The sequence below is a fragment of the Molossus molossus genome, unplaced genomic scaffold (assembly GCF_014108415.1).
Source record: "Molossus molossus isolate mMolMol1 unplaced genomic scaffold, mMolMol1.p scaffold_m16_p_3, whole genome shotgun sequence".
Lineage (NCBI taxonomy): Eukaryota > Metazoa > Chordata > Mammalia > Chiroptera > Molossidae > Molossus > Molossus molossus.
In genome coordinates, this window is record NW_023425366.1 from 53422868 (window position 1) to 53445596 (window position 22729).

The 22729-nt window shown below is 43.9% G+C and overlaps 1 pseudogene; it reads left to right on the top strand.

Moving 5' to 3' along the window:
* The first annotated feature begins 4258 nt into the window (after window positions 1-4258).
* On the top strand, window positions 4259-4650 carry LOC118642014 (annotated as a pseudogene).
* Window positions 4651-22729: the final 18079 nt, after the last annotated feature.

A 22729-nucleotide genomic window follows, 5' to 3' on the forward strand; every position in this document is an offset into this window, starting at 1 on the left:
CAGGAAACCCACGACTCTCCTGAAGTAAAAGTTGAACGGGATTGTAGAAAATCTGCTTTTCCGAGTTCAAAGAATTCTAGACTGCCGAATGGAAGGGAAAAGAAAAAAATAAACTCCGTGCCTAAAAACATCCAGAAACACGCACACGGAGTCTCCCCCAGTCCTTCGCCCCATCCCATGAGCTCAACCCACCCATTTCAGATGTGGTCTTCAGTACTCGACGCCCACCTCCTAGAGCCCGCACCCCAAATCACTGACTGCCCACAAAAATGCAGCCCAGATCTGAAAAGCAGCTGAGGTCTGTGGCCGGTGTGACCTACACGTCCCAGACCAGGCCCCCCGGGCGCGATACCAGGCGCGCCGGGCTGCGCCCCAGACCCGCGCGCCGCCTTGCCCGCGGTCGCCGCCGGTCGCGCCGGCTTCCCGGGAAATCTCTGTTCCAGGCACAACTTTTTTCCACTTATGCTGCCGGCGGCCGCGGCATTGAGAGCAGAAGCAGCCGTTCCCTCCCATTCCCAGCGTCCAACCCCCGTCCCGTCCCGTGACAGCTCCCCGGCCCGGTCCTCTTCTCTCCCTGCGGGCTCTGTGGGCGCCGGAGCGGAGTTCCCGCGCCAGCCGCCACGCACGCAGCCAGGTCTCCGCTGGCCGCTACGGTTCCGCCGGCACGGCGCGGGGGTCCCCGCCAGCCCCACCTGGCCGGAGATGCGGGCTCTCCTTCCCGCAGCGCGCAGGGTCCAGTGGCTCCGACTCACCCGGCCCCGCTCGGCGTCTAGCGCGCAGCCTTCCCCAAGCCGGGGCTTTCCGTTACGCCTCCTCGCAGCCACCTCTCTCTCTGGCCCCGCCGGCCGCTTGGGAAGGAGGAGGAGGGAGGAGAGCGGGGAGGCGGCAGTCAGAGGAGGGGGCGAGGGAAGGGTGGGGAGAGGGTCCACGGGTGGGGGAGGAGGAGCAGGCGAGGCGAGAGCGCCGACCTGGGCCGCCACCGGGCTAGCACAGAGGGAGGAGAAAGAGGGGCGGGGGCAGAGAAAGAAAGAGGCCGCCGAGCCTCCCCGCCCAGGACCCGGCCCCGCGCTGCTGCCCAGTCACCATCGCCGCCTCCGTCCCCTCTGCCGGGCGTCCGGGGGAGGGGTCGGGCCGGGGCTCCCCCAGCACGGGGCGGGGCAGCAGACGAGGCCCGGCCTCCGGAGGGGAGTGTCCTGCGAGGCCCGGGAGGGTGTGGGCGAAAGGGGATCCCCGGGGGGAGGGGCGGAGGCCGGGGGCCTGGGAGCCGGTCACTGCGCTCAGCGCTCGCCAGCGCCTCCTGGAGTCCTGCGAAAGTGCCCGAGCCACGGCGGGAACCTCCGGGGACAGTTTCCAGAAACCGTCTCTGGACGCTGAGAGCGCACCGCCAGCCCGGGAAGGCGGGGAGCTGCGAAGTCGGTGCCGGGGTGAGAGGCCGGACTCCGGCGGAGAGGGGAGCGGGCTCCGGAGCGCCGGGGCCCCAGCGGACGTCCTTCCGGTGGTCCCGAGGATTCCGAGGCGGCAGGGTGGGGCGGGGTGCCTAGACCCCCATGCTCGCCTCCCTCCCCCAGAGGAGGCTCTGGGCATACGTTTCCTTGCCCTGTGCGTCTCTAGGTGAGGAAACTCAGGGAGAACAAGTCTCGAAGAATATTTGTAAAAAGAATATTTTCACTCCAATTATGGATTCGGGATGAATTTTTTAGGCGTTTTTTGCTAACAGTCTGAAAAATAACCCTGCCCAGAGTGGGGACTTACTAACTCCCCAACACCTCCCCCGGAGCAAAGAGCACAGAGTTAACTGGGCGCGAGTTAAGGTGACAACATCCCTTGTGACTTAAAATCGGACGGGACTCAGCACTTCGCCAAGCAAACCTTTCTTTTCTTTTTGCCCGTCAAGCTTCCTCCTGTTCTCAACTTCTCAGCCTATTGTCTGGGACGCCTGTATCCAGTCTCCTGAACTCAGACCCTAGCAGTCAATCAATTTGGGGTCTCCTCCATTGCCAATAGCCGATCCCATTGATTCTTTACTTTTAGGGTCTTTCCAGTTGCCACGTCCTTTTCAAAACTACTGCCACCTTCCTGTTCCCGGTATTTGGAGGCTTCCTGTTTTTAGTGGCCACCTCCTTGATTCCCTCTTTGCACTGGTATCCACCTGTACAAGCCTGCAGGTTCATTGTTCTAGAACGCTGCTCAGGCAGACCACTTCCTGTTGTAGAAGCTCCTTATACAGAAAATCCCGAATTATTTAAAAACGTTTCTATTCAAAACCATCCCCCTACCTGCTCCTCCGGCCTGGTGCTCTCACTGGCCAGATGTGTCCATGTGGGAGCTCCTGGTGCTCCAGCCAGAACTGGATGCTCTCTTCCATTTTCTCTCGCAGCCAGGTCCTGCTTTATCTTTATTGAAAATGAAGTCTGTAGTACAACATGTCTTCTATAAAAGGATGTGTGCATTCTTCCCATTTTTTAAATCATACAATAGAAATAACAAGACTTGTGAGGAAAACAGGGTTAGGAACAAAATCTACGTAACATTGCAACCAGAGCACTAACAGAACCCACAACCATTCCTGGGGTGGTGAACACACGATACAATATACAAGATGATGTATTATAGAATGTACACCTGAAACCTATATAATTTTTTTTTGTCCTCACCAGAGGACATTTTTTTTGTTTTTTATTCACATAAACTAGGAAGGAGAGAGAGGAAGAGAGAGAGAAACATCGATGTGAAAGAGACACATCGAGTGGTTGCCACCCGCACAACCCAACCAGGGCCGGGGACAAACTGCAACCGAGGTACATGCCCTTAGTGGAACCGAACCCGGGTCTCTCTGGACCGCAGGCCAACGCTCTAACCGCTGAGCCAAACTGGCCAGGGCTGAAACCTATATAATTTTATTATCCAATGTCACTCCAATAAATTCAGTAAACATTAAAAAATAAAAGTAAAAACATATTTTTAAAAAGGAGACACCAGGGACGCCCTCAAACACAGAGGAGAAACCATGTGGAGACACAATGAGAAGGTGGCCATCTGCAAGTTGAAGAGAGAGGCCTCTTAAAAAACAAACCTGCCAACACCCTGATCTAGCCTCCAGAACTGTGAGAAAATACATTTCTGCTGTTGAAGCCACCTGGTCTGTGTATTTTGTTATGGCAGCCCTAGCAAACTAATGTAAATAGGTACTTACTTCAGGCCTACTGTACAAGGGTTACAGTGAGTCTCCTCTACTGGACTGTAATTATTTGAAGGCGGGACCTAAGTCTTATATTTCTTTGTATTCCCCCAAATGCCCAGTGCAGTTCCCTTCACAGAGCAGGACCTCAGCACACACAACAACAAAACAAAACAGCAACCATTCCAAAAAACATGCCTGCAAGAGCCATTTTAAATTCCTAAGAAATACTGCAGTAAACATAACTATAGGACTTTACCTTTATTTTAAGAAAATGGAGGCAATGGATGAAGAGGTTGGAAGGAGAGTTGTTTGAGGGTCCAGAGTTAGGAAGATAAGCACAAACAAATAAGAGATGACTTCCCCCTTCCCAATAAGCTCATCCAAGTTAGCGCTCATGGCTAAACCAATCCAAGAGAAAGGATGTAGCATGAATGGGCATAGCACTGTGTGCTCTCCAAAACTCATTCTGCTGTGTGTTTTCCTTGCAGCTGCTCTTGATGGTGCAAAATATGAGGTGCTGAGGACAACTGCATGTGAACCAACACAACCACCCCATTTTACTAATATCCTTTCCCTGCATATCAATCATGAATCAACTAATCTGTGTTACATATGCTCTCACTACAGAAACATGCTGGTAACAGAGCAGACGGTACTTACGTCTATGCTTGGAATGTAGACTGTGTTTCATTCCACGCATCTATTGAGCACTTACTGTGTGCTGGGGATAGTTCAGGCACTGGGGATGCATCGGTGAACAAAGAGAAACACAAAGATCTTTGTCTGCCCTCACGGATGTGGATACTTGAATGGGGCATCACAGATGGTTTGTATTATTTGGTGGTATTACATGTTTCGTATGTATGTAACTTGAATTGATGCCTCATCTCTTTGAGGGCTAGAGTTGAGCCTTATGTTTTTGTAACTTTCACAATGTCTGACATAGCAAATACCTACTGGGATGTGTAGATTAGGGAATTTACACCCATTTATACCTTGTACTATTGAATTCACAGAACCACTTGGGAAATCTAAAACTAAAGTTTTCTCAGGCTCTTTCAACAGGGACCTGCCAAGATGGGCCACGTTCACACCAAGATCATGAAGAAGGCTGCAGGTTAATCATGGAGAAGTGCTACACGCGTTTGGGCAACAACTTCTACACCAAAAAGCATGTGCGAGGAGATCACCATTATCTCCAGAGCTTGCAGGAAGGTAGCCAACTGTGTCACACATCTATGAAGCAGATTCAGAGAGGCTCTGTGAGAGGTATTCCATCAAGCTGCAGGAAGATGAGAGAGGAGAGATCATTATGTTCCTGAGGTCTCAGCCCTGGGTCCAGAGATCATGAAGTTGATCCTGACACTAAGGAAATGCTGAAGCTCTTGGACTTTGGCAGTCTGTCCAACCTGCAGGTCACTCAGCCTACAGTCAGAATGAATTTCAAGACACCACATGGAGCCACTTGAATCTTTTCTGCTGTTCATATCAATAAACCATGGACAACCATGGTTTTCAGAACCATGCTTATTGCTATTTGGGCTAAAATCAAACCAAGTATCCCCAGGCAGGATCATTTGGGTCTGAAGAATAGATAAATTATACTTAATAGGAAGCAAGAAATTAGGGATGTGAAAGGGAGGGAGAATAGAGAAGGAAGAGAAGCTAAAAGGTGTAGTTCAAGAAAAAGTACCTGGGGAAAGAAGGGTAATAACAGGAACTTGGAAATATTGTGAGCCCTGCTTCTATCATGTGCTTCAGCCACATTTTAAAGAAACACTATGAGGCATTAGTGAGGAAGAAATGAAAGGGAACCTACCAAGTTTGGTCAAATGATAAGGAGGCCTTGGAAGAAAATAATTATGAGCCACTGGATGGGTCATAAGGTAAAATTACCGTGGCCCACACTAAAATGGTGTGCTTCTGAATTCACTGGCCTGTGCTGACCGCTCCGTCCTCTGAACAGTATATCCCACCTGGTGTAACTTACATCAACAGGGCTAGACACCTTTCATGTGTGAATACTTCATATCCTATTCTGTATAAAAATCTATTTGGAATTTAAACAAAATATGCATTTATAACAGACACTTTTGATATATTGTCATGATTGTCAGCATACTGAAGACTGATTAAATTTGCCTATTCATCTTTATAAAAACCCACATCTCAGATCCACCTCTCCCCCTCCACCCCCATTTTGGGACATTGAGATTTCCTTTTATTGTGATCATAGAATTTCAGTGCTAGACACAAACTTGGAAATACATGTATTTTAAAAATCACATAAAAAATTAAATGATTTAAACGGAGCATCTCTTCAAGGAAACTAGCAAAATTACAGTTCACCAACTTGGAATCCTGTGAAAAATTAGTCTCTTAAAACTATCATTCTGCTTTTATTATTCCATGGATCTAATTGTACAAAGAATACACCTAAAATTATAAGACTCCATTTTTATTGACAAATATGAGTTGAAAAATGGCAAGTTTAAGCACAAAAATGTGAAGGGCTCTATTGGTTAAAAAGGACTCTGCCTATTAAAATCAGTGTTCTGACCTATGTGAGACAGAAGCCATCTTTTGGGCCACAGAAATGGCCTGGCTAAAGTCCCCAACAGATAGTAATGTCATATTTCAATTTCTACTTCCAACTGGCAGTCTTTAAGTCAAGGGTGTAAATGAAGCCTGCAAGTGCAAAAGAAATGTCCCTGTTTGTACTGAAATCCCATGACCAAGGTGCTAGGCTATCTGATGAATGAGGATTGCTAAATGTCTCCAACTGAGAACAAATCTTAGGGTTTTCAAGTAACCACATAACAGGACATCAGTGAGACCAAATCATATATAAAGGGCCATGAACTCCTGATAAAGAAAACTCAATGGCCTATAGAAAAGACTTCCTTTTCCACTCACATCTATTGAGAACAATGCCCACAACAGAGCCGAGGAGAAACGTGGTCCTCAAAGTACACCTCAGTTAAGGCAGGAAAGAAAGAAGCACTCAGAACGTTGGGCACTTGCTCCCTCCCAGTGAAAACGGAGGGCTGTTGGCCCTTTTATCTTCCGGCCACAGTCTCTACCTCTTGGTCTTCCTTTCCTCTAGAAATGAAGTAATAGTTTTAATTGGCCACTAACTTCTACAGAAGTAGTCTGCTTTCCTGCCTCTAGTTCCAAAACTAGGCTCCATGTGACTCTGCTTAAACTCAACCCTAGAAGGTGCTCTGTTCATTTCCTCCTATTATGTCACCATAACCAATGAACAAATCCATCTGGCCCTCATCCAAACGAGCTTACCTCTGAACTGAGGTGGAAATTTCCATACAGTGAGAATGTTTTTCTGAATATTACTTTATAAGTTGCGTGCAATGCATGCAACATTCTTAGCTGCTCAATAACATGAAACTGGCAAATTCAATTCACTGAATCTTTATTCACTCCAAATCTTTACCTGCAGACATTTTCCTGGATTACAAAACTTACTCGAAAAAGGTCCAAAATACAAAGAAGCTTGGGGGATTAGCTGTCGCCAAGGTATTCCTGACAGGCAGAAAAGCACCCAGAGAAAGTGCGCTGAGCCCGTCTACAACAGCGCTGTACGTTTGGCCCCTGATTGTGCTTCCAGGAGCTTTGTCTTTTCTACTATGAATTAGATGTTGCTCTCAAAACTTCTAAGAGGTGAGGTTTTACTATTACCCTCATTACTACCTACAATGAAATTTGGAAAATGCACCCTCAACATGAATCAATAGCAGTGCTAAACTGAGAATTTGAGGAAACTATTGCTTTTTTTTTTTTCCTTTTCTTTTGGCATTGTGAAGAGATGCTTGTCCCTAATCTGGCCCACACTAAAAAAAAATCTAATCTCCAATCTGAAAACCTTGCCTGTAAGGAATTTTGTTTCTCTTATTTTCTCTGCCAGTCCTCTTCCTGGAAATAAGAAGCATAAGCATGTATATCTGTAAAACTACCAATTCTTGGGCACCCTATTTGCACATAGTGCTAGAATTAGAAGATATATTATTTTCTACTGATAATAAAAATATTGAGTGTTACTAATTATTCTGCCTGCTTCTAAATGCCCCTGGGATGACTTTTTATTTAAAGTAACAGAAGAAAGTAAGAGATCCTCTTACCAGGGTCCTGGTTTACCATAGCTGAGCATTAAATTTCGTTCTGGGCTTTCCAGAGCCAAGGTAAGAATGACACACAATGAATAATATAGTACTCATGATCTGGTAAAAGAATCATAGTTGCTCCCCAAGTTAGGCAAGTTTTTTCCTGGCACTAACTTCTAAGAGGAATTGAATCATCAAAATTCTTACATAAGAAACACTGGACAGTCTAAACTTCTGGGTGCAGCATCTTCACTGAGAGAAAGCAATGAAACCTTGCCCTACAGAGCAGAAAGGGTACAAAGTTAACATGAGATGACAGAATGGTCTAGACTGTTTCTATCATGGCTGATACTGCATTATCTGAACTTAACTTCCACCTGGACTCTGGGATCCAGAGGATACTCTCTGTGCCCTCAATTAAGAAAAGAAAAATAAAGGAATTTTGTCTTAAGCAAAGTATGCTAAAACAAAACAACAAACAAACAAACACTCAAACAAACCATTTCTTCATTGATTACACAAATCTTTCTCAATTCTAAATCTCCTGTTATTTCACATAGAATTCATTTGACAACTATGACCTGTCAGAACAACCCTGGGAAGGTTTTCAATGAAAGCAAGAATTAAGAACAAAGCCCATCTACACAATTAAGTTCTAGCTTTTCTTCAAACAGAATGGCATTATGTTATGCTAATTATACAAAATAACGTTCAATCACTTTTGAGGTCATATAAATGAGAATAACATAAGCCATGAAATTAAAGTGAACCATAAAACTAGTGTTTATAGTTGAAGAGTGATTTCTTTAAATATTCTGTTCAATTTTGCTGGTAGACAACTGTCTTGAAAATAGATATATAAGTGCCTCCTTAGAGTGTCATGAGGAAAAAAATGTCTGATATTAATGAATTCAAGTCCTTCTACTACCTTCAGATGTAGTTTGTGTTCACTGGGGAAACCACCTACTTATGAAATGACAGTGGGCTCTGGATTCCTTGTGACTATGTATAAATTCCTCTTCTGCCACCATTAGTTACTAAATAATTTTAGGCAAGTCAGTTGACATCCCTAAACTTTAGTTTCCTTGCCTTTAAATGAGGATAATACTACCTATCACATGGGATTATTGTGACTCATATGATTGTTATTACAATGTATGTGAAGGTTTCTACTATAACATCCAACATATAACAAGTACTCAATAAATATTCTCCCCCCCTTGACATCTATATTCCTGCAAAAATAATTTTGTCCCAGTTCAAAAGGGCACTCTTCTCAATTTGCCAATTATGTAGCTTTCCTATACTTAAAAAAAAAAAAAAAATGTTATGAAAATCAAAACACTGAGGCACTGGCATAAGGATAGACATATAGATCAATGGAATACAACTGAAAGTCCAGAAATAAACTCTCACATTTATGGTCAACTGATATTGAACAAGGGTGCCAAGACATTTCAATGCAGAAAGAATAGTCATTTCAACAAATGGTGCTGGCACGAGTGGACATGCACATGCAAGAGAATGAATATGAATCCCTACCTCAAAAATATTAGCTCAAAATTGCCTGGCCGGTGTGGCTCAGTGGTTTGAGTATCATCCCATGGACTGAGAGGTCCTGGTTCAATTCCCGGTCAGGGTACATGCCCGGGTTGTGGGCTCCATCCCCATTAGGGAGCGTGCAGGAGGTGGCCAATTGATGTTTCTCTCTCACATCAATGTTTCTCTCTCTCTCCCTTCTTCTCTCTCTAAAAAATCAATAAAAACATATTTTTTAAATAATTTAAAATATTAGCTCAAAATGGATCATAAACCTAAATGCAGGAGCTAAAAAAGAATAAAAGTCGTAGAAGAACACACAGGAGTAAATCTTCATGACCTTGGGTTAGACAATCATTTCTTAGCTATGACACCAAAATCACAAGTAACAACAACAACAAAAAAATATAAATTGTACTTCATAAAAACTTTTGTGTGACAAGAGAGCACCATTTATAAAGTGGGGAAAGGAAAAACCATATAACGGGTTTAAATATTTGCAAAACACGTATCTGACAAGGGACTTATATCCAGAATATATAAAGAATTCTTACAAGTCAATAATAAAAAGACAATCCAATTTAAAAATGGGCAAAGAATCCAAATAGATATTTTTTCCAAAGACTTAATACAAATGGTCGATCAGTACCTGAATAAATGCTCAGCATCATTAGTTAGCAGGGAAATCCAAATGAAAACCACACTACACATACCAGTATAAAGTAAATAGAGAAGACAAATAATAACACCTGTTGATAAGGATGTGGAGAAATTGAAACCTTCATACATCGCTTATAGGATTGTAAATGGTGCAGTAACTTTGAGAAACAGTTTGATATTTCCCCAAAAGGTGAAACAGAATTGCCATATGTCTCAGAAATTCCTCTGCTGAAGATAAATAAAAACCTGTCTACACAAAAACTATACACAAATACAGTATCCTTCATAATAGCCAAAGTGAAAATCCAAGTCCCCAACAACTGATGAATGAACAAGCAAAAAGTGGCATGTACATTTATTTTACTATTCATATACATTCATTTTCTTTTCAGCCATAAACATAAAGTACTGATTTATGCTGCAACTTGGATGAACTTTGAAAACATTATGCTAAGTGAAAAAAGCCAATAGCAAAAGACTGTATATTGTATGATTCCATTTATAACAAGGTCTAAAATATGCAAATCTATAGAGACCGAAATAGATTACCAGTTGCCTAGAGCTGGGGAGGAGTTTGGGGGTTGGGGGAAGTGAGAAGTGACTGATAATGGGTATGATTTCTTTGGGGGGAGGGCGACAAAAATGTCCTAAAATTAGATTGTGGTGATGGTTGCACAACTCTCAATATACTAAAAACCACTGAACTACATACTTGACGTGAGTGGATTCTATGGCATACAGTTTGCCTCTCCCAGTCCCCTATAGGCACCCAGGCTTGGGGATGAAAGAGAAGGAGCTAGGTAAAAGCAATGTGCTAAAGACAAGAGTAGGTGCCTGAGAGCCCATCGGCACTGAAAACAAGCAGTGGAAGGAGAAGATGTTAGAGGAGGTTCTCTGGGAATTATGACATTGTGTCAAGGATAGGTAGAAATTCACAAGGTGCAAGGTAGGACAGAGTGCACTCAGACAAAGGAGACTGCATGCACAGGGGCCCCCACAGCACCAGAGAATGCATGGTGAAACACAGAGAGGAACGTGAGAGATAAGAAGAAATGACTGGGGAAGGGGTGGCTATTAGTGGGACCCCCAAAGGTCCTATGAAGTTCCATCTGAGTTCCCCTGGGAGCCACTGAAGGTCTTAAATCTCAGAAACGATCGGATCTTGTTTTAGAAAGAGGGCTCTGGTTGCTACGTAAGGAGGTGGATTCAGTGAGAGCAAGAGCAGGAATGAAGAGGTCTGTCTTCCAGGAGAGGGGGGATGAGGACCTAGACCACTGGTGGTGATGGGCTAGCAGCACCAACTGGGTGGTCAGGGAAGAAAAGGAGGTTAAGGGTGACCCCCCGTTTTCTAGGCTGGGTAATGCATGGCAGGATGTGCCAGCCACAGAGGCGGAGAACATGGGACAAGCGGCCAGATTCCTGTGGGGGCATGGTGAATGTGACTAACCCTTATGTGAGCGGAAAGGGCCGTGGGCCACGGACTTGCAAATCTGGAGCTTCCTCCTGGAAACTTTAAAGACCAGTGTCAAAACCCTTCTTTTCCCACTAGATTGTGGAGTCGGGCCCACTTTTACCTTCTTTAGTGCCCTTGCCAAAGACAGGCCTTCAAACACTAGATGTCAGCTTCTGTCTCAATCACTCAGACTACACCAACATTATATAGTGCTGATAAATCTTGGCATACTGAATGCTTTTTAGCCAAATGAAAAATATCAGCTTGAAAAGGCTGTGTAAAAGGCTCTCCCAGAGGATTTCATGACCCAAGTTCTGATGGAGGCTGGGAGACTCTCTGTAGAAGTTTATCCAGGTGGGGTTGAATCAAATATCATTGTCACTTCTTATGGGGACCTGTGAAATGCACTAGTGATCTAAATCAGTATTCCTGGTAGACACCACCTTATCAGCTAATTCAACTTAATAACAAGTTAAAGGAAATTTTACCTTCTTCTGAGTTATTCTTTTGCAATTATACAAAATACTACTTTGGAAACCTTCATAACTTTGTAAGCAGATAAGGCCCTCAAATTCTAATGGAATTACTGATTTTTCAAGTCAAAATAAAGTTTCAGTGCAACTCTTAATGCATTTAATGATTGCTCATGGGATCAAAATTAACATGGAAAAAACAATCAATAAACACATCCTAAAAATAAAGCTAACATCAGAAACCACCTCTGTGACTTCTAAAATGGGATTCTATCTGTCAGTGCAAAGATCCCTGAGAAACCTGAACTTTCTTTGACCTGACAGAAAGCAGCCACTTCAGCATAGGATGAAAGACAATATGATATGCGTGTTTAAAAATAAACAATTCTTTAAAGTGCATTTTAACCTCAGAGACCTCAAAAGAAAAAAGCAACTACCATGTCTACTGATAACACAAAAGGAATTCAGGAGAAACATTTCAAGCTTACAAAAGAAATTGTTAAATCTTTATTCTTTGTCTGAAACTGGCTGTGGTCCAGAGGCATAGCTTCTCTTTCTCTGAGCCCAGAACACCACCCAAAGCTTCCAAGCTCATGACTTTGTAAGCAAAGGAAATTTGTCAATGCCCGAAGGTAGCGATGCCAGCAACCTGCTCATATTTTAATGTAAGAGTTTGTGCATGTACTGTGTTCTTCAAGGAGCTAGCTTGTGAAATCACCTTAAGAAAATGTATTTATTGCCCTGGCCGGTTTGGCTCAGCGGTTGGAGCGTCGGCCTGCGGTCCAGAGAGACCCGGGTTCAGTTCCCGCTAAGGGCATGTGCCTCGGTTGCAGTTTATCCCTGGCCCTGGTTGGTCGTGCGGGTGGCAGCCACTCGATGTGTCCCTTCATATCGATGTTTCTCTCTCTCTCTCTTCCTCTCTCTCCCTCCCACTCTATTTGAACAAAAAATGGAAGGATGTCCTCGGGTGAGGATAAAAAAAAAAAAAAAAAAAAATGTATTTATTTCTCAACATTGCAAAATAAAGCCATTTAAAAATGCTTGTTCATACACATAAATTGAATTTAAATGACTTCACAGTTTTACTAGATTTTTATTTTATTTTATTTTTTTTTTATCCTCACCTGAGGATATTTTTCCATTTTTTGTACAGATAGAGTGGGAGGGAAAGAGAGGAAGGGAGAGAGAGAGAGAAACATCGACGTGAAGGGACACATCGAGTGGCTGCCACCCGCACGACCAACCAGGGCTGGGGACAAACTGCAACCGAAGTACGTGCCCTTAGCGGGAACCGAACCCGGGTCTCTCCGGACCGCAGGCCGACGCTCTAACCGCAGAGCCGAACCGGCCAGGGCCAGTTTTACTAGATTTTTAAACCCTGAATCTCACAAGTCTTCATGGAAATTATTGGCAGTACCTTACAGCATTTTGCAAAGTACAGACTGCAGCTGTGATGGTTCTATCACCGGTGGTTTCAGGTAGTGGTGGAGTGAGAGAACTAAGCATTGGCTTCTTGTCTCACAGTTTATTATTGTCCAAGCCTTAGGCAGGACCCTGATTTCATTGTTGGCCATTTTTTAATAATGTAACCTAACCAAACATTCTATGTGGAAGTTTGATGGGAATGCTTTTAAAAGATTCAATTCCAGCCCTGGCTGGTTTGGCTCAGAGGTTAGAGCATTAGTCATGGGTTTGATTCCAGGTCAAGGGCATGTACCTCGGTTGCAGGTTCGATCTCCAGCCCAAGTTGAGGTTGTTCAGGAGGCAACCAATCAATGTGTCTCTCTCACATTGATCTTTCTCTTTCTCTTTCTCTTTCTCTTTCTCTTTCTCTTTCTCTTTCTCTTTCTCTTTCTCTTTCTCTTTCTCTTTCTCTTTCTCCCTCTCTCGCTCTCTCCCTCCCATTCTATTTAAAAATCAATGGAAAAATATTCTCAGGTGAGGATTAAAATAAATCAGTTTCAGTTTTATTTTATTTATATCTTGAGAGAACTATGTTAGAATATGTCCCTCATTGAGATAAACTCATGAATAAATAATTTGCAGAGTGGGAAGTTCTCTGATACTGCTCAGTCAATAATATCTCATAACCAATTTATAGGAAACTCTCAAGTGGAAGGGTAAGTTGGACCCTTAGCTCACACCATATAGAATAATGAGTTTAAAATGGGTTAAAGATGTAACTGTAATTGCTAAAACTATAAAACTCTTAGAAGAAAACATGGGAATAAATCTTTATAAGCTTGGATTTGGCAATGGATTTTTAGATATGGCACCCACAAGAAACAAGAGAAAAATAGATAAATTACACTTCATCAAAATTAAAAAATTTTGTGCATCAAAGGACACTGTCTATCAAGAAAGTAAAAAAAAAAAATAACCCATAGAATATCTGCACATTATAGATCTGATAAAGGTCTAGTATTTAACACATATAAAGAGTTCTTATAACTCAATAACAAAAGGACAATGACCTAATTAAAAATGGCAAAGAATCTGAATAGACAGTTCTCCAAAGAATATACACAAATGACCAATATACAAATTAAAAAATGTCCAACATCATTAGTCATTAGGAAAATGCAAATAAAAAACATAATGAGCTACCACTTCACACCCACCAAGATAACTACAATAAAAAACAAAGGGAGGCCCTGGCCAGTGTGACTCAGTTGGTTGGAGCATCATCCCATATACTAAAGGGTTATGGGTTCGATTCCTCGTCAGGGCACGTACCTAGACTGCAGATTCCATCTTCAGTCGGAGCAAGTACAGAAGACAACTGAACATGTTTTGTCTCTCTCCTCTCTCTCCCTCTCTTCCTTCTTCTCTCTCTCAAGTCAATAAAAACACATAAAAAACTAAAATTTGTATTATAATACAAATCAGTAGTATGATACCTATCTCACAGGGTTGTAAGGATTGGCATTTAGAGGAGCTCCGTGTGGAGCAGCTAAGGCCTGCCTTGCTCACATGGGCGTGCAGGAGACAGTTGTTACGTTTCAGGCTCCTGTTATAAACCCACCCCCAACACCACAGAGCAGGTGTTCAGCACAAAGTGGAAAGGTTTGGGGACAGAGGATTTTCAGGGCAGGAAGGGAGGCACGGAGGCTGTCATTTGTGTGGTTTCTTTCTTAGGGTCCATGGATCACTGAGTGTAGCAGACTTACAGTCCCTGCTACCTGGAGACCCTCCCATCTAGATGAGAGGGACCCCCTAGGCCAGCAGACTGTTTGAGTTTTCTTAATTTGTTTCCAATCAAAAATTCTGGCTGGAGGACTTTCCCCGCTGTGGTAGGGTGGGACTGTTTCAAGGACTGTGTTATTAGGACGATCTAGTTCGTCTGTTTAAAAAATATCTATCTCTTGTGGAATCGCAGAAATGGAAGGGTTTGTGATGAAACACCCCAGGCCTGTTCCCAAACAGAAGGCTCCTTTGCAGAGTTTTCTTTGGGTACTTTTCAAAGCTCCTGCCTGGCTGGCCTGGCCCAGGCAACTGCTCCGTCCGGTGGGAGCACAGCCCGTTCCCCACACACAGGCCGGGGCGTCAGGCGGCTGGGCCCGCTCTGCCCCGTTCATGTAGGCTCAGCCATTTTAAAGGGCCTACCTACTCTGGGAATTAGATAAGGGAATAAAAGGAACAATTAGTATGTAAGTCTGGTACTCAAGGAACTCATGAATGATTAAAATATGACTCAAGAAGTTTATCTGTCTCCTCCATTAAACTCTGGATTCCTCCTCCAAATCCATCGTGGAGCAAACAGCCCCTTTTCTGCTCGCCTCCCTTCCAGCCCCTCCCCGGCTAGGCTCTCCTTCAACCCCGTGGGACCTGGGGGCTCGAGGTGTCTGCCTGGGTCGGAGGGCAGCCTTTCTCCAGCTGCAAGCTGTCCCCCAACCCCCTGAAATGCAGCTTGTAGCCTCTCTTCATCACCACGGTCTTCCACTCCAGGTCTCCCCACTCCGGGGACCCCGTTCTCCACTCACCTGGACCGAACCGAGCTCCTTTGCAGTTCTGCCCTGCCCTCACGCCGCTTACCTTTGCTTGTGGCGCTCACAGTTGCCCCACGCCCCGCCTTGGATCCCAGCATCAGTTTTCTTCCCCCACTGCTCCTTATCCATTCTTGGTCACACCTGTCTCTCCAGCCTGGGGCCAGTACCTGGTAAACATTTACAAAGGTTGTGGGCAACAATGCTAGTGGTCTGCTACTGGAAGGTGGTAAGACTTGGCTTTGCGTTCTAAGAGCTTCTAGGGCCATAGAAGGCCATTGAGTGCACTCAACTCCCATCGAGGGGCCAGCAGGAAGGATTTTCTTCCCTGGAGTGGTCAGGGAATGCTTCCCAGAAGAGGTGGGATTTGAGCTGAGCACGAAAGGATTAGGCAGGCCAGTGGTTCCCAATGCATTTTAAAGAAAGACAGGAGCTGGGCTCTCTGATCTGAGATGTGGTACCTAGGTCTGCGGTGGGATCGTTGCTGAATTCTTTTCTTTCTTTTTTTTTTTTTGAAGTATCATGGGTGACTGAGCCAGGGGATCCATGTCAAAGATCGGCCAGGCAGAGGGAAGAAGGAAGGCATTTCAGGTGGAGGAAACAGCTGAAATCAAAGAGGAAAGGCAGGAAAGCACAGAGATTTTATTTTGGGGAGGACAGGAGAGAACTAGACTAACTTACCTGGTAGACATTAGTGCTTGAAAGGCTGCCCAAAAGTCTAGATTCTATACTTTATGCAGTGGGGAGCCATTGATGGTGTTTGAGGAGGGGACATGTTCTAAGATATGCGGAGCTATTTCTGCCTAGATGTAGCTCTTTTCTCAGACCTAGAAGAGGTACACTGCTTTCCTGGGTACAAAAGTTGTGGTCCTGGTCTCTTTTGCAAATTGCACATGAAGTTAAAACTAGATGTCACTTAAAATCCTGCCCTGGGATGACTGACAGTGTTTATACTCATTGTTTTGTTCACATGTCCTCCAAAAGACAGTCCTGAAAGAGTCAAGATTTTAGTTCTCAAATCATGTCTATGGAGAGAGAGTTTTAACAGAAGTACAGGTAAAAGTGTTAAAAGAGAAAGAAAGAAGGGACATTGTAAGAGATAAAATAGACAAAGAAGTGAGAACCAGGCAGCCAGGAGAGTGTGTGAGGAATTCTTGAGGGAAATAGGGATTTTTGATGCAGAGCAGCTGCCTTCAAAGACCCAAAGGCTGTGACCAGGCAGAAGCCCGAGCCTCATTTTATGGATTGGAAGCCCTTTCTCAAGAAGTAATGGGATGGGAGAGTCGAAACAGATCACATTGTAGGATTCCAGGTTTTATTAAACAGTTAAACATATAGAGTCAGTCATAACTCTCAGCAAAAAGCCATTAGGAACCCAGGTCTGTAACAACAGCACTGCTCATGATAATGACACCTTTCATTTATGAAAGGTCAGGCATTGAGCTATTTTTGGATGCTGCACAAACCCTAGCACGACCTGGGGCTGTGGTAGTTGCTGATGAAAAAGATTACTTAAGGCCTCTTGCACCCCTTAAACCTAATGGCCCACATGAGCTGATGCCTTGTCCCAAAGATAATGCATGTGATACTAACAGAACATAATCTTTTCCCTCTGAATATTAAAAATCTCCTTTTCAAGGGCTACCCACGATCATTCAGATGTACGCATCCTGGTTCTCTGCTCTCTCTAGAGTCAAGGAAAGCCCCTGAGGGACAAGTTAGATGCTTGGCAATGTCAGTGAGCTCTGCAGGAACTCCTGACAAACAAGACCCTCGATGGATTCATGGTGGAATTAAAACAAAAACACGGTACAGAAAAGGGCAGCTTGATTGCTACTCTACTAAAATATGTGTAGAGTTCTCATCAGGAGAATGCTGAGCAAAAGGACTTCATCACTGCTGAGAAGAAGAAATGGTGTTAAATTTAACAGTGATGTCAAGAATGACCGGCAGGAGGATGTAATAAAATGTAAAGTTCTGAATAATGCAATCCTCTTCTTTTTTTATTTTATTTTTTATTAATTAATTTATTTTTATTACAGATGTTTCTACTTTTCCCCCCAGACACCCTCCTTGCAATCCTCTTCTTAGGATTGGCATCAAACTGGGCCTCTGGGTTGTACCTTAGCCCTATTATTACTTCTCATTATGACACCTGTGCTGGACTGTGAGCACCATGACGGCAGACATTGTTGTCACCATTTCTATGGTTGTCATTTCCGCACCCCCAGGTACTCTGCCTGGCTCACAGTAGGCACTCGCTGAGCTTTTGATTAAAGAAAGGATGGATAGATTTGATTACCTGCTGCCCGAGAGTATTGCATAGCTTATTATTTATGAAAGTAAAGAAGTAGCCAAAAAGAAAATCACCAGCACCACCAATCTCCCCACGTAATCTGCAGTTTGGCAAGTAAAGAAGAACCTTGGATCACAGTGAAGAGCTCTGAGGAGGCAATCACTACAAATTGTGTGGACTTGGAACAGGACCAGAAATGTTCAGGCAGATACTGAGTTCAGCCTGTACAAGATTAGAGCAATAAATTGAGTGTATTTATCATTTAAATGAACAACAAATGGGAATCTGAGATAAGCTGACATTGAAATTCACTTAAACTTTGTACTTACAGAATGAACACTTTGCAAATGGCCTCAGGGTTAGAGTTCCTCTAAACGTTGCACATCACTCTAAGACGTGGTGGCCTGAAATACCACACTGGTGTGATGATTGTGCCAAAAGGCTAGCACGGCAGACACTCTGGAAAGGAGATGATTACCTTCTCTCTCTCTGGTTGTAGGTTTTGGAGGACCAACTATTTTTTTAAATGGGGGGGGGGGGAGAATCTATAAGATAATTTTTTAAAGAGAAAGAAAGAGGTTGGTAGAAAAAAAAGCAAAAGTGAAAAAATATAATACTTGAAAAAAGAAAAAAATGATTAAGGACAAGCAAAGGAAAGAAAGCACAAGTATGAATAAGGGTTCTAGGACCTAACAAGCCTAAGAGAAGGACTTTCTGAAGCTCTTTCTGCAAAAACAGTAAAAACCCAACCATGGAGCAGAGGTTTGGGGGAAGTCTTGAGATTTAAAGATAAATCATATTCAAGTCTTGTAAGTAGAGCATAGCATTTTATGTTTACAATGTGACAGTAATTCAGATTTCCCATGACTCTCTCCTCTCAAAGACAAATACAATCTCCTAATAGGCACATCCCGATTTTAAATACGATGTAGAAAGCTGTACCTGGGTTATATGGTCATAGCCAACTCTGTCACCCCTGGTCCCACCAAAGTCCTTCTTCCCACCAACTGCAGATAGCAGCCAAACTAAATGCCACGGATGCCAAGCGTGGATAATAACTTTTCCTCTGTTCCTTCCTCATCACTTTCTTTATCTCCTCAATTTTTATCATGCACATGAATCCTTTTTTAAACCCCATTTCCACCATTCTTAGGATATTGACTTTTACTTCAGGCAATTTCTTTTTCCCACAAACTTAACAAATATAATAAGACACCAGCATCATCAGTCTTTAAAGAACTTGAACCAGCCTAGAAAGTCCCTGCAGAATTCCTACAAAAGTATTTTTCCGTTCTACCATAAACACCATTAATTTTTCTATTTTTTTCTGTCTTGTTGAAATGCAAATGTGTTACTTTCTAATCCTCTTCATTCCCATTACCTTTTAGCTACCTTTTAAATGAAATATCCTTTCTGAGAGTTGACCTTGACATGTAGACAGAGCCTAGTGAAATGTCAGGTCCAGGTCAAGTCACCTTATCCCGCTGTCTTTGTCTCCGTGTGCACCTGGGCTTCAAGTCTAGCCCCACATGGACTCCTTGTTAATATTTCCAAGGTAGGCTCATTCTTGGTGTCTCTTTCAAACTCTTGCCAATCTAAATGGCATTGGCTTTACCCCTCTAAGGTGAGAAGGCTTAAACTATGGCTTTCCATCCCTATTCAAACAGCTGTGAACAGATAGGGCTGCGAGGGAAGGCAAGTTCTCTAAGGAGGGAATATGAGTGGGGAGAAAGCAATTGGCATCCTTTCTATAGTTCACTACAGTCTCCCACTCCACCACGGTCCACGTAGGTAACAAGTCAATTCTTGTTTCCTTTCACCTTAGGCTCTTAACCTTAGTGTTTAACCTTAATATTTGAGAACTACTAGTTCTCAAACAGATTCTTAGTGTCTGATTTTCCACCTTCTAGTTATTTATTCTATAGAAGACAAACCCTGGGAACACCTCTGGGGTTAAGTTTTTTCAGGTTTACACAGGGCAAGGAATCCTGGTGTAAAGACAGAGCGAAGTCCCGTGTGCAGTGACTTCTAAGTGTAACTACTTAGAACTGGCCCAGGAAAGTTCTCCCCGTGGCGAGGTTTGTGGTGTCCATCTTTGAGACTCCTCTTCCACCTCCCGACAAGTTATTTTAATGACTTCCATTTGCAGACCTCTTTACATTGGACAACATTTTCACGGGGATGATCTCCTCTCATCTGTGCTCTTTCTGAGAAAGCAGAGTTACCACTGGCATCCCATTTTACAGATCAAGCTACTGGGGCTCACTCAGCTGAGACTACAGAGTAAATACTGAGCGCCAGGCCTCGTCGAGCTGCAACCATGAACCACACACAGCTCCTCCCTCCAGGGGTCCAGCAGAGAACCCTAGCCACAAACAGGACACAGCCCTAAACTATGAGGGCCCCCAGAACGCCCAGTGTTCAAGAATGGAAAAGCTTTCTGCAAGAAATGTTACCTGATTTTTATAAGACCAGGTTAGGAAGGTAACAAGAGCTACAGGAAGAGCATTCTAGGCCTTCAACTCATTCTTATTTGACCTCTTAAAGAGATCAACTCAAATGAATTCCCAATGGTGGGATTTCAGACCTTATAATAAAGCCAAAAGAGGTACTCGGGCAGGCAACGTGAGGGGTGGTTTGGGCTCGGGAGATATGCTGTAGTCCCCAGGTTGGATATGCCTCCTGGGGAGTCCAGACCAGCCTCCAGGACACTTCTCTGAGTAGAACTGTCTGCAAAGAGTAGCCTTCTTTCCAGAAGCAGAGCACAGAGAAACTCCCTTCCTGTCCCTTCTCAACAGGAGAATGTCCATGAAGGTCATATGCACCGTGCAGAGGGCAGCCCTTCCGGAAGAGTTTTGCAGCCGCAGTAATGCAGTCTACGAAACTCAAGCACCCAGAAGTGCTGCTGGCAATTGCTTGTGGTCACAGGTTCAAATCAGAACAACCTATCCGGCTTCTTCAATCTTTCTGGAAAAGAAGTAGAGTCGTAATCTTCCACATGCCCCCTTCCCACCCAAACAGGGCACAAAGGCAGCTAATCCACCAAAGCAGCAAAAAAAAATCTCCAGAATTTTGCCCCAAGAGACCAGTCCAATATCTCCAGGGCATTGTCAGGCATTATCACCATGGCTCATCTTTGATTTTTCTCTCAGTTGGACACAACAGAAAATTTAAATTATTTTGAGGAACAAAATAAAACATCACTTTCAGTGCTGCTGGCCCTCCTTGAAAAAACATCTGGGATAACAAAACGGGTGAGATAAGTGTAAAATAATTTTAAAAGACGCCATTCCTAGAAATAGTACAGAACGGCTTCCTTGTGTGGCCTGTGCGGTGGCCAGGGGTCCGCAGGCTGTCCTGGACCCAGGCCTAGGAAGTGACTCAGACGAGCAAGGAGCCACGCTGTTGGAGAATACCCTGGCCCTGGCTTTGGGAATGGCACATACTCGGTGATGATATAAATTCTGGTCTTGTGCACATATTGTTTTACAAAATCCAGGCATGAGATCATTTGGCCTGAATGTTTTCTCTGAGGGTTTCTTACAGACAAACATAGTTATCTGAATTGAGTTAGACCAGGGGAAAGGCATTTGAGGGATTATCTGATTGTACATGTGGACATTTAAACATTTCTCACTTAGGTCAAAAACCAAAGGTTTTCTAGAGGGCCTGCAGAGGAGGAGCCCACAGATCTCTAATCGTATCATTTCTTTCCACTACTTTATGGAGAAGAACTAAAATGCTTTCTCCAAATCATGGGCAAACAGATAGGACAGCAAGAGCTATTCTTTCAGGCAGCATTTATTTGGTTAGATGGGTGGGTGTTTTGTTTGTTTTGGGTTTTGTTTGTTTTAGACTATTTTTTTTTTTTTAAGGGAAGAGTCTCTAATCCTACTCATCTTTTTATTTTAAGGTTTAAATCTAGTTTATTTATGTTTTAGGTTTAAATCTATTTATTTATTTTTGCTCATTGTTTTTTGTTTTTGCTTTTTTGATGGCTTACATGTATTTTCTTGGCTTTCTTAGTTGGCTCCGAGTTTTAAGTAGGATTTTCTTCCCGAGTGAGTTGTCCAACTGATGCTAGTTTTCAATCTACAGCACTGCATTTTTCCAGAGAGAATGTTTGACTGACCACCTCACATCACTGCCGTGGTTCTGCCCACTTGCATCAGAATCTCCCTGGGAACCCAGTTAAATCGAAGATCCCTGGGCTCCACCCCAGAGGGCCTCATTCATTAGGTCTGGGTCCTGCCCAGGAACCTGCAGGCGTTTGGGCGGCCCACAGAACCACTGACCGCCAAAGGAAGTGGTCATGTGCCTACTCTCCTACATCCTTCGCTTGATTCTGCTCTGAATTTTTTTTTTTTTTTTGTAATACAACTTTCTAAGACTAAGATGTTAGCACTCATCAGCAAGATAGGATATATTTTGGCCTATTAACAGTGTGATATACTGTCTAGAGGGCGAGAAAGAACCTGAAGTCTACTTGGTTACCAGTTTCTTGAGTGAAAAGAGAGGGGAGCATGTGTCCTAAGGGCAGCCCCCCAGGGCAGTGGGGTCAGACAGTGTGTAAGGAGAGGGAGGCCGGTGAAGGAGGCCAGGCAGGGCAGGTTTCATCTCCTTTCATCTGCAAAATGTTCCCAGTCAGCTCTGCAGTGAAGAGGCTTGCTTATGGGGAGCGACTCAGAAATGGAATATTCTCAATTTCGGAGCGAGAACAAGTTTTATGAAGTCCTGAAAGTATGGCTAGAAAAAGAATGTGTATCCCAACATTAAGAACACTAGAAATGGGGCCCTGGCCGGTTTGGGTCAGTGGTTAGAGCGTCAGCCTGCGGTCCTGAGAGACCCGGGTTCGGTTCCCGCTAAGGGCACGTACCTCGGTTGCAGTTTGTCCCCGGCCCTGGTTGGGTTGTGCGGGTGGCAGCCACTTGATGTGTCCCTTTCACATCGATGTTTCTCTCTCTCTCTCTCTCTCTCTCTCTCTCTTCCTCTCTCTCCCTCCTACTCTATCTGAACAAAAAAA